Genomic DNA, 12640 nt, shown 5'->3' with positions numbered 1-12640 from the left:
GTTCTCGGTTCCTGGGGACTGTGGACAAGCAGGGCCTTCGGTAGAACCCAGGTATTACCCAGCAAGTGCTCCCTTCACGACCCACATAGAAACCAACATTTTGACCCACTTTTGTGAAAAGAAGGCTGTACTGCGAGGCTGACCCCAACTTTTGAGGAAAGAAGGCTGTATTGCGAGGCTGACCCCAACTTTTGAGGAAAGAAGGCTGTACTGAGAGGCTGACCCCAACTTTTGAGGAAAGAAAGAGCTGTACTGTGAGGCTGACCCCAACTTTTGAGGAAAGAAGGCTGTACTGCGAGGCTGACCCTAGCTTTTGAGGAAAGAAGGCTGTACTGCGAGGCTGACCCCAACTTTTGAGGAAAGAAGGCTGTACTGCGAGGCTGACCCCAGCTTTTGAGGAAAGAAGGCTGTACTGCGAGGCTGACTGACAAAGAGACAGGAGGCAAGGCTTTCAAATCTTTCCCCCTCACCCCGTGCTTGCGGCTAAATTTAAGGCGTTGGCGGAATTTCAGCCTTGGAAGCTGGATGGCTAGTCTCTCATCGGTCTCTATTTGCTTCTCCGGCTGCTGGACGCCAGATTTTCCTTATTGAAGCACTTACCGCTTCATCAAGGGCTCCAGCGGCAACACTGCTGTTTTTGGTTTCTGAAGACCAGAGATTCTTAATTCTGGGTCACCCTGTAGACCTGGGTCCCATTTTGCACACGTACAGGGCTGTCTCGGTAAAACAACTCAAAGCTTCTCTAATCAATCCACCTATTTAAGGAGGCAGAACCCGTTGAGACTAGTCAGTGTTTTACGTGCGGTTTCACAGGTGTCTCTGGTTTTCTCGTTTTCCTTCACAGGTTTCAGGTTTTTCTCAGCAACGAGGACCCAATATGCTCCACGCTGGCCTTCATCCTCCTGGTGAGACCCCCGCCCCTGCCCACTTGGCTCCAGAGGCCCAGTGTGGAGTGATGTAGACTGACCCATCGGCATGACCCCTCCGGGGCGCCTGTGTTGTGCTGGTGACGGTATAACCCTCCATTCAGGTTCACTTGTAATTAGCCCAAGAGACAAACTCTTGCTTGTGAAAGGGCGCAGAGGACCTACCATGCCTGTCTCCTCTTTCCCCTGGCTGGAGGACGGGGTTATTGGCTGAAAGACATTTTCACCATCTTGAGAACCATGGAATGTGAGTGCTACAGAGGTCTGCGGTGCAAAGTCCATTTGACAGATGAGGAAACTGAGGCCAGGAGGGGGCAGATGGCTGTGTTATGGGAAGACAGCACAGCTGGTCCTGTAGCCCGCGCACATTCAAATCCTGATTCCTGCACATACTCGCTCCGTGACCTTGAGCAAGTCACGGGGTGTCTCTAAATCTTGACGTCGTCTCCTGTGAAGTGGGAATGATATCAGTGCCGGCCTCATTGTGGAGTCATTGAGAGGGTTAAATGAGGGTGTGTGTGTGTGTGCACGCGCGTGTGTGTGCGTGGCTCAGTCCGGTGCCGGCACCGAGGCAGCGCTGGACCAGGACTACATTTACCCTCCACCCTAATTCTCCTTCCCTCTCTCCTACTCAGCGTTCTCGCGGTGGAGGGCACCCCACACCTTCCTCTCCCCGGCACCCACGTTCTGGAATCTGGGGACCTGAGAACTGGCCTCCTTTCGTTTTTCAGCTTTCCTGTGGTCACCTGTGCTGCTTAAGCTTTGGGGACAACTTTGGTTTTCCTTACTCATAATCATGTCCTAAGGATCACACAAGCCATCGTATGATTATATTTATTATAAAGAGTAATAGTGAACCTCTATGGCACGTGTCCAACACGGCACCAGGCATGGATCTTCCCAGCAGCCCTCGAGGTAGTGGCTAATTTTACCACCCTCCTTATACAGATGAAGAAGCCGAGGCACTGAGAGGGGAAGGACTTGCTCAAGGTCACCCGCTGCTCGGCGGCCGTGTCCAGATGTGGTCCCAGGGCTCTCTGATTCTGGAGTTGCCTCACCTCCCTCTCCCCAGGCAACCCGTGTGTCTTTGTTACTCTTAGCTGTTGCCTTATTTAAAGAGGATCATTCTCTTTTCTTTCTTCTTTTTAAATCCATGTTGGCTTTTCAAGTTTTATGGGCAATTATATAGTTTCCCAGTTGTTGATTCTTGGGTGCGGCTGTGGGGCTGGTGGTTTCTCTTTGGATGAAACTGGAGATGCTAAGGTCAACCCGTCAGCTTCAGATATTTGACACCTCAAATCCTCTGCCACATTTTCTCTTTCCGTTTAACAACTTTTGTCTCAGATGGAAAAAGTTGATCGTTTTTTTTAAAATGGCTTTTTAAAAAAATTTGAGGGTTGGAGGTGACGGGTGGAAAAACAGGCAGGGTAAAGGAGGAAGTCTTTGTTTTTGAGTCTGGTCTCATTTAAAACGCTCTTTTTACCCTGTCCTCAACATTCTGGCTTTCCCGTTTTTCTCTTCTTAGTGGTTTTGCCCTGTCTCTGTTTATTTTGTGACTCGTGCCTGAAGGGATGTCTTTTCAGAAGAGAATTCTCCACACCACAGCTTGTTCTGGCCACGTGTTGCACCCCCACCCCTCCTCTCTCTCCCTCTTGGTCAAGGCCTTTGTGCGGGGAGAGGAGGGTTTCTTCTGGTTAACGGGGATGCCATATGGGAGCAACGGTTACATGGGGTAGGGACGGAATGAACTGCCCTTAGAATAACTAGTCAGTGGAGTGGTAATAGCCTTCACACGATGTTTTTCCTGGCACCAGGACCACTTAAGCAGAGGATTAGGACACAGGATTCTACTGTGGGTGACTGAAGCACATCAGAACAGAGAGCAGAAAACTCTGCTCAGAAGAGGGGGGGATCACTCAGGGGCTCCAGCGGTTATTTCACTGGAAAATAAAGATGCCCAGGCCTCGCAAGACTCGGGGTCGGACTTCAGGGCCACGAGTCACACTCTCTGGCTTTCAGACGGTGTGGGGGTTCCCTCCTGCCCCACTTTCTGGGGACTGCAGGATCTTCTTCGAGCCTCTGTTTCCTCGTCTGCATAACAGTCAGAGTGGTTAAGGGTACAGGCTCAGAAAGCAGATGATGGGTGTTCACCCCTTCCACCGCCATTTCCTTCCTAAACTTCTGGCAAATCAGTCTGTGCCTCGCTCCTCACTGAGCATCGTCAGACTGTTGGTGGGTAAGAGGTTTCAGTAAGCTAACACTTGCCGAGTACTTAGCACAGTGCCCCGCGCAGGGCAGTGCCCAGCCTGCGTTGGCATGATTGTCTCCTGTGACTGGCTTCCTTTGCTCTCACGTGGCCAAACACAGCCACACCGAGGGTAGCGTTCACCCTGCTAGTAATAATCATGATAGCTCATAGTTACTGAACTTTTACAATGCAAGTATTTTATAAATATTTTCATTCAGCCCTAATGAAAATCACATGGACATAGTTACCTTTATTATACACTCCCCCACCCTCAACCCCGCTACAGATAAGGGAATCAAGGTTTGAGGAGAACAAACAACGCACCCGAAGTCACACGGGTAAATCAGAGCCAAACCCCTCTGTGTGTTGTGGGAATACACCACTGAGTCTGCGGGGGCTCTTATAGCAAATTACCATTGGCTGGGTGGCTTAAAAACAACAGACTTATTTTTCACAGTTTTAGAGGATGAAAGTCTGAGATCAGGGTGCCAGCATGGTCAGGTTCTGGTGAGAATTCTCTTCCAGATTGCAGACTTCTCATTGTATCCTTCTGTGGTAGACAGAGGTGAGGGAGCTCTCTGGGGTCCCTTTTAATAAGGCACTAATCCCATCATAAGGGCTCCACCCCCTGACCTAATTACCTCCCCAAAGCCCCACCTTTCAACACCATCACACTGGGGATTAGCTTTCAACATATGAATTTTGAGGAGGGGATGCAAAAAATTTAGGCCATTGCAATGACCTTCCAAATCCAATGCCTCCAGTATCTGATAGTGTGGTTTTCAGTTCTTCATCTTGGTTTCTTAGTTTACTAGTTCAAATTCTTGAGGAGAAATATGGACTAAGTTCAGTCCATGGACGTGTTCCCCCTTGGGTTAGGTGTGCATTCTTGGACTAGTCAGCTGTGGCCAGAGGGGTGGGTTCATGTGGTTCCAATGGAGATCTAAACCACACAGAGGCTGAGAACTTCTCCCAGAAAGGGAAGGTGGGCAATCAAACCTCTCTGTTATGCACTCTCATTCAGTCCTAAAATGGCCACAGTGTTCTCTCCAGAGCGTTAAGGCACTGCAGGTATAACTTTCTGCCGTTCTCCTGCCGAGCACAGCTGTAGGCATGGGGGACCTTCACTGGCAGGCCCAGTCCCGCCCAGTTCTGGAATCAGTCTACACAGTTCTGGCAGTACATTGAGTGCCCTGTGTCTGCCAGTGGGTGGGGTCTGGAAACTAGTCTGGCAGCCACAAGTAGCAAGTGTCTGTGTGTCAGCCATGCTGGTTTCCCCCAACCTCCCGGCAGGTCTTTCTGATGACGTTCCTGCCGGTTCTTGGTCACTACCCCAGTTTTAATGCTGTTGTTAGACCCCTTCAGTAACCCAGATCATTTCCCTGCCACTTCCTCCTTCCTTCCTGGGGCCCTAACTACTAGCTGAGGGCCTGTTCTAATCCAAACATGAGACTCTGAAGCACAAACTCCCTCTGCCACCACCTACCCACCCACCCATCAAATCAGGTCCCCCTGAGTGTTTTTCTTTTAACTTCTTTGTAGAAAATTGCAAACGTTCACAAAAATGTACAGCCTCGTATGATAAATCTTCATGTACCCATCACCAGGCTTCAATACTGATTAAATCACGGCCAAACTTGTTTTATCTAGACTTCTACCTAAATCTCCCTCAGCATTACTTTGAAGAAAATTTCAGATCCTATTACTGCATCTGTAAATATTTCAGAGTACATTTCTAAAATATTAGAAGTTTAACATAATCACAATCCTATTATCACACCTAAATATATTAACAGTGACTTCCTTTTTAAGTTTTTAATTTATTTTCCTGATTGTACATTTAACATAATTAAAATGAACCTACAAAAATAGTGATTTCTTAATATCATCAAATAATCTAGCCAGTGGTTATATTTCCATTTGTCTCATACGTGCATTAAAGATCTTTTAATTAACAGGTTTGGAGTCAGTACCCAAATAAGGTCCACCTATTGTGATTTGTTGATAAAATCTCTAGATTGTTGTCTCCATCTCTATTTTTCCCTTGCAATTTGTTTCTTAAAGAAATTGGGAGATTTGTCCCATCGAGCTTCCCCGCTGAGACTTACTGATGGAACGTCCCTGTATGCATCCGTATTTGGATAGAAAACTCTTGATTGTATTTAGATGTGATTTCTCTTGGCAAGATCAGTTCATGGGTGTTGCTCCCCACCAGCCTTTCTCCACCAGCCACCAGGTGGCTGAGGTCCTATCCCTCCTCATGGCCAGTGTTGCCCGAGGTCATAAGAAGGCTCTTATGTTACCTTGAAGAAGAGCTGTAAGGTATTGGGCTGAACAAGCCATTCACTTAGCACCTTTTTTGAATGGGTGTGACTGAGACAAGAATTCTCTTAAGGAGCAAAGAGAGTCTTTCTGTTTGTAAACCTTTTAGACATTCTGGGAACTGAAGACTGTGCTGCCTCTGCTGTGCCTCCCAGCCAGCCCCGCAGCTCGCTGCCTCCTCCTGGTGCTGGCGTGTGCTCATGGAGCCTGAACCTGTTAGTGTCACGTCCCCACCACGCCAGAAGCCTCAGGCCTGTTCCTTTGAGGTTAATTTGAGGTAAGCTCAGGGCTGATGGTTAGGGTATATCTTAGTCTGTTCAAGCTGCTATAACAAAACACCATAAACTGGGTAGCTCACCAACAACAGAAATTTATTGTTTCTCATAGTTCTGGAGGCTGGCAGTCCAAAATCCTGGTGCCAGCAAGGTCAAGTTCTGATGAGGGTGCTCCCTCTTCTGGGTTGCAGACCATTGCCTTCTCGGTGTGTCCTCACACGGTGGAAGGAGGGAGGGAGCTCTCTGGGGTCTCTTTTATAAAGGCACTAATCCCACTCATGGGGGCGCCATCCTTAGGGCCTAGCCAACCTCCCCAAAGTCCACCTGCTACAACCATCACACTGGGGATTCAGTTTCAACATATGAATTTTGGGGAATACAAACATTCAGTCTATAGCAGGGTATAACTTGGACTAGATATAAAAGACCCCAAATGATAAATGAAATTAGATAGAAATGGATTTCTCTCTCATGAAAAATCTGAGCTGACATAGTGGCTCTGCTTCACAAACCCTCAGGAGCCTGACTCCTTCCATGTTTTAGTTGAGAATTTAGTCTTCTTTGGCTGTAGGAGATGAGACTGTCTTTATATGGGGCTAAGAAGGCCCTTGTGCTTTTGTGCTTCATTTTCATTTGTTTGTTTAATTGAAGTATAGTCAGTTTATAAATGTGTCATCTCTGGTGTGCAGCATAACATTTCAGCCATACATATACAGACGTATATTCCTTCTCACATTCTTTTCCACTATAGGTTACTACAAGGTATTGAATATAGTCCCCTGTGCTATGCAGTAGAAACGCTGTTTATCTATTTCATATGTAGTAGTTAGTATCTGTAAATCTCAAACTTCCGATTAATGTCGTTCACAGTCTCTTGTTTTGTCTTTTTTCCCAGAGCATACATTGTTCTCCAACAATGGCCATTCAATTCCATTGCCCTTTTAATGACTATTTCCTCCATCTTTTCTCAAAAGTCTGATATGTCACACCCTCCAGTAACTTTTCTTCCTCTAGTATCCATTTCACCACTGGTTGGAAGTTTTACTAGTTTCACGGCCGTCTTGTGTCAGGGGCTAAATTCTCCATGTCAACAGGAACGGGGTTCTCATTGCCTGTTGGCCGGCAGGTGAGCCAGCCCCAGATTCCATTTTAGCATCTGCTTTCTCAGACTACTCCTGGCATCATCCGTCCGGTCCCTCGGTAGCAGTCAGTGGGATAGAGACTGGACCATAATAGGTCTACAGGGGGGTGTGCTCAGGATGGATGCCCATGGTGGGAGGGACTGAGCAGAACTCAGCAGGGTGAATTCAACTGAAATTCATGTTCAGTAAGGGCCTCACATGACCGCTGGGGAAGGTCTGAAGCTAGGATGACCTGTCAGACTTGTCTCAAGTTTGGACAAGGGGCTAAGCTTTTATACCTCTGTAGTAAGTGACCAGTTACCAATGGAGGCTGCCCCTGGGAAGGAGGACCGTCCTGAGTGAGGTGGCTTTCTTCAGGAAAAAAGGAGAAATTTCTGAGGAGGCTGATAGTTGAGGGACCTCAGCCAGCAAAACTTCCAGAAGCTGAGGAATAAAAAAAAAAAAGGATTTTTATAGATCCACTCATTAAGAAGTGGAGTCTGTTTTTCTGCCCCTTGAATTTGGCTCGGCCTCATGACAGGGTTTGCCCAATGGGACAAACGGCAACACGTGATACAAGAATCTTGAAAAGTGTGTGTCCACTGGGGCTTCCTTTCCCTTGCTGTTGGGAACCCTTCCACCGGCACGTCGAGAAGCCCAGGCTGGCCCTCTGAGAGCGGAGAGGCCGCACTCAACCCAGGTAAGTTCCAGACAGGTGAATGTGGCATCCTAGCCCATCCAGGCCTGGCCAAAGGGGCCCAGATGAACCACCTAGCAGGCTCACAGAATCAGGGGAAATGGTAAGTGTTTATTGTTTTTAAGTTTTAGGGGTCATTCGTTACACAGAAGAAATTTATTGATGAGCAGGCCAGCATGAACCAGGCACTTGGTCTGACCAAGTTCGGGAAATGTTTTGGGATTTGGCAAATGTGCAGTTTTATTTCCCTTTCCCAGGTTTCTAGATTTCTAATAAAACTCTAGCCAAACCCATGTGTTTTTCAGAGCCTTTCTTTACAAAGCACCCTTTCAATTACCCTCCTTTGCTCAGAAAAGGGAATATAAGAGACCTTTACCATTCATATTTGCTAAAGAAAAAATACACACTTTCGGAGCTGCCAGTGTTACTGAACAGAAAATACAGTTAGGACTGGAAGAAACCAAGGACTGTTATTTGATCATAAAGGTTCTAAAGTTAGCAGTCTGCTGATTGTTCGTTGAACTAGGTTTTTGGAAGGGCATTTGAGGACCTGATGCAGTGAATTACGTGGACATGTGCTAAAATGAAAAAGAAAGACCGTATCAAAAGAAAACACCGATCAAGTGCCTTCCATTTGCTTATTGGAAGTATTTGCATGGTACATAGTTCTTGGCACTTGAAAATGTTTGTTGAATGAATAAGAACATGGATGGTAGGTAGATGTGCTACTGTGCTTGAAAGACGTTCTGCTCTGTTGCCTCAGCTTTGAGATCTTGGAGAGATCAAGCTGGCATAAAAGTAGAGGAGCTGGGTTCAGTGATCATGAGGATTTCTCTTCCCAGACCCCATAGACCTCCACTCAAATTCTAGGGCCACCGCTTCCCTCTCTATTCCTTGATTTTTCCTTCTGAAAACAGATGATCAGTTTCCAAATCTGTATAATGAGACAATACTACTACCTGCAGAGTTTTTGAGAGAATTAGGGATAATCTAAACAGATTGCCTGGAATGTAGGTGCTAAATAGCTGGGCGTTATTTTATAAGGAGTAACTTGTAGACTGGTGTAGAGTAGGAATTATAAAATTGGTGTATTCTAGGGGACCTTGTGAAATCTGGTGTTTCTGATTTTATTCGTAATTGTCAAGTATTGGGATTCCCCCCACCAGCCCGTGCCCATTCAGCCCCACATCATCATTTAGAATCCTAAACACTTTTTTTCTGACTAGTCCCTCCTCTAAACCCCCATGGGGACAAGTCACATTTCTCAAGCTGTTCAATCGAATGACAGTTGCCTCTTATTCCATATGTTTCTCATTCCAAAATGTTGTTTTGAACATTTGCAGCTACTAAGCACAAACTCTGGTCGGCTCTGTTTTGCCTTGTAATTATTTTTTCTCTTGCACACTTCAGATGCCTGCTTTTGGGTTTTGCATTATTCTGTGGCTTCCTAGTCATTGGCTCCACCCTTTAATTGCTCCACCAGCACTTAGACTCCGCTGCTTGCCAAGGCCGCCTCCCCCTTTCCCCAATATCCTCGATTCTCCCCAAGGGCTGTCCTTAATCCAGCAAGCTCTCCAATACTTTGCAAAATTGAGAGTCCTCTGTTTATCCTGCCCCCTCCCCTCAATGTCCACGGCAGTAATCTCACGCGGGCTCCCATTTCCTGCTCTTATTCTTGGCTCCCTGCCAGCCATCACACATTCACATGAAATCCTGCCTTTCCTCACAGACGGGAAAGGCTGTTTCCATTCATGGAATGCTCCTTTGCCACAAAGATTCTACACCCTAGCCACAAGCAGGGTGTCCTCGGGTTTCCTGACATGCCCAGGGCAAGGTCGGCGGGCTGTGGTCCCAACAGTCATTTAGAATAAAGGCAAGTCAGGCTAGAGAACAGTGTAGTCTTTGTGGTGAAGGGGAGAGAGCGGGGACTGTCAGTTCTAACTGACCCAGGATTTTGGTCCAGGTACCATGACTGAGCCCCGTGTATGTTTATCTGTGAAATGGGGATCATAATTATACCCACATCTCACTCTTCTTCTGAGGGTTATGGATGAAAAGAGCTTTGTACAGGGCCTGGAAAATGGTACTTGCTCCATAACGGTTTTATTTTCTCCCCTTCTTATTGGTTGGAGTCCTTCAGGTCTGAGTCCCAGCGAGGAAGAGACAGGCATCTCAGGGGGGTCAACTGAAGAGAGTGTAATGAAGGGATTATATATGGGTTTATGCAGCTGTGGGCAGGGGACCACAAATGCCCCAGGATCAGCAAGAGCAGGAAGCCATAGTACTTGCTCAAGGGCAAGTCAAGGGCATGAGAGCTGTAGCCATGATATCGGGTCAGGCCAGACTGGCACTTGGAAAGTGAGCTGGGGCCTTAGCAATCGTCCATCATTCCCTCTTCTCTTTCTCAGTATTATAGATCTCAGGATCTAGTAAAACCTAGGAAAATACAAGCGGCTTTTTAAAAAAAATTAAAGCAGTTGGATGGGAGCTGTGGCTCAGGTAGAGGCATGTGGCCACAGCTAAAATCACAGTTTCTCAGAGTGGGGGCCTTGTACCCTGCTTTTCTCTCTTGCTGCCCAGGCCTTCTATTGGCTGACCCCCAGAGGGTCAGAGGGTGAGGGGCCTGGATGATGAAGTGCAGGAGCATTGGCCTCCTGGTCATAGACCAAAGCAGAGAAAAATGGAGAATAAGCCTGGAGGAGCAGAGAAGCATCTTGTCACTTATCACCTTGTGCAAGGCCCAGAGCACCCGTTCTCTATAAGGTGGGCAGAAAATGAACCGGCTGATGGACCTCCCGGGGCTGTAATGGAGATCACCATTGTAATCACATACTGTGCAGATGAGCCTCTTTGTCACCAGCATTAGCTCACGTAATTCCCCGACAACTGGGTAAGACGGAAGACAGAAGGATTCAGAAGGAGTGGGTTGGCCACTGGGCTCGGCTAAGCTTTCTGACTGTGGGATCGTGAGCAAGCAACTTCACTCTCTGAGCCTCAGCTGCTATCTGACTTTGGGTCCCCCCTAAGCAGATTCTGGGACAAGTATTTGAATGAAGTCCTTTATTTGGGAGCTGATTCCGGGGAGCATAGAGTGGGGCATGTAGGGAGGAGGTAGGGAAGGGAGGAAAGCCATTAGTGGGTCTCCATCCCACAGGGGCCTCTGGGAGCCTGAGGAGGACACATCCCTGGGTTGGTCCACTGCTGGGTGAGGGTGCTGGGCTGTTTATCCACCAGCTCCCATCCTTCACGGGCTGCAGATTGATCCTGGGGGTTTAACTCCCCCAGCCCTGCCAGGCTACATGTATTTGGCCAGAGGAGGCTCCAGCAGTCTCCTGCGGCCAGAGAGGCGCAGGAAGTCACACTGATGCCCTCCCATGAGCCAGGAGGAATTGACTGGGGGACTGACTGCTTTGGTTTCCTAAGTTATGTGATGTGTATGATGTATATGATGCCTGACTCACAGGGCTGTTCTGAAGATTAAATGATTAATGATGACATGATGAAATGTCTGCTGGAAGCCTGGCCCATGGTAGGTATCCTATAAATAGGAGGTATTCGTAACAAAGGGAGTAAATATTATTCATGTATTACAAATCAGGGCAAATGGAACTCAAAGAAGTCAAGACATTTGTCCTATATCACACAGACACTTCCAACGTGGCCAGGTAGTCCTCCACTCTGCCTTAGCTCCCTCCGTTAATGGACTAGACGTGTAGAGTGCTTTTGCATCATAAAGCGTGAGAATCTCCTTAAAAATAGTGTCTGTAGTCCCAGACGTGCTAGCTCAGAGCCAACTTAAATGGACTCTGAGTAGCTCTTCTCTCAGCCCTGACTCTCAAAGCCCAAATATATGTTTTCTCAGTCCCCTGGGGTCCTCCATTCTGTGCCCCAAGAACCCCCAGCCTTTCATTAGCACTGCCTAGGTGTCTCCACGTATTGCAAGGGGTGCCAGGAAGTCTCCAGACAAAATAAAACATGCCGTGAAGAGCTACGGGCATAAAATTCTAGACACCTTGTTCTCCAGGTAATGTTTCCTTCTAAAAATAATGATTTTGAAATGTCCTCTTTACTGTTCTGCTGATACACACATAAAAACCAACAAAACGTACAACCCTTTTAAAAAGTTGCAGTAAAACATACCTAACATAACACTGACCGTTTTGACCATTTTTAAGCATGCAGTTCGGTGGCATTAAGCACATTCACATTGTTGTGCAAACATCCCCACCATCCAGCTCCAGAACTTTTTTCACCTCCCCAAAGTAAAACCCTGTACTTAGGAAACAGTAACTCCCTATCCCCTCGTCTCCGGCCCCCAGTCCCTGCAACCACCATTTACTTTGTGTCTGCTTGAGCTTGACTGCTCCAGGCCCCTCATATATATGCAGTCATAAAGCTTTTGTCCTTTTGTGACTGGCTGATTTCACTCAGCAGAAAGTCTTCAGGTTTCATCCAGGTAGTAGTGTGTGCCATCATTTCCCTCCTGTTGAAGGCTGAGTGGTATTCTGTTGTATGTATGTGCCACATTTTGTTTACCCATTCATCTGTTGATGGGCACTTGGGCTGCTTCCACCTTCCGGCTATTGTGAATAATGCTGCAGTGAAGATGGAGGTACAGATATCTGTCTGAGTCCCCACCTTCCATTCTCTTGGGTATTACCCAGAAGTGGGATTGCTGGATCGTTGGTAATGCTGCGTTTCACATTCAGAGGACCCTTCATACTGTTTTCCATAGCGGATGCACCATTTTACATCCCCACCTGCATAACTGTTTTACAAAGGAGATAAATAGGAAAGGGACTTGTAATCACACAGTATGTAGTGCTTCAGAATGTCCACACTGGGGCGGACGTCACAGGGACACAACACAGCGGCTGCACATCTACTCCGTATGCCACCAGTGCAGACCAGCGTGCAGGTGTGATACAACCCAGGCTGCTCCTTGAGTGTACGGACATCAACGATTTTCCAAAACCAATAAACAAATCAAACACAGTGCCATCTCCATTTTACTTGTTGCATTCCTTGTATATAATATACATTGAGTGTAT

The sequence above is a fragment of the Camelus ferus genome, chromosome 12 (genome assembly GCF_009834535.1).
Source record: "Camelus ferus isolate YT-003-E chromosome 12, BCGSAC_Cfer_1.0, whole genome shotgun sequence".
Lineage (NCBI taxonomy): Eukaryota > Metazoa > Chordata > Mammalia > Artiodactyla > Camelidae > Camelus > Camelus ferus.
This window is presented reverse-complemented; position numbering follows the sequence as displayed.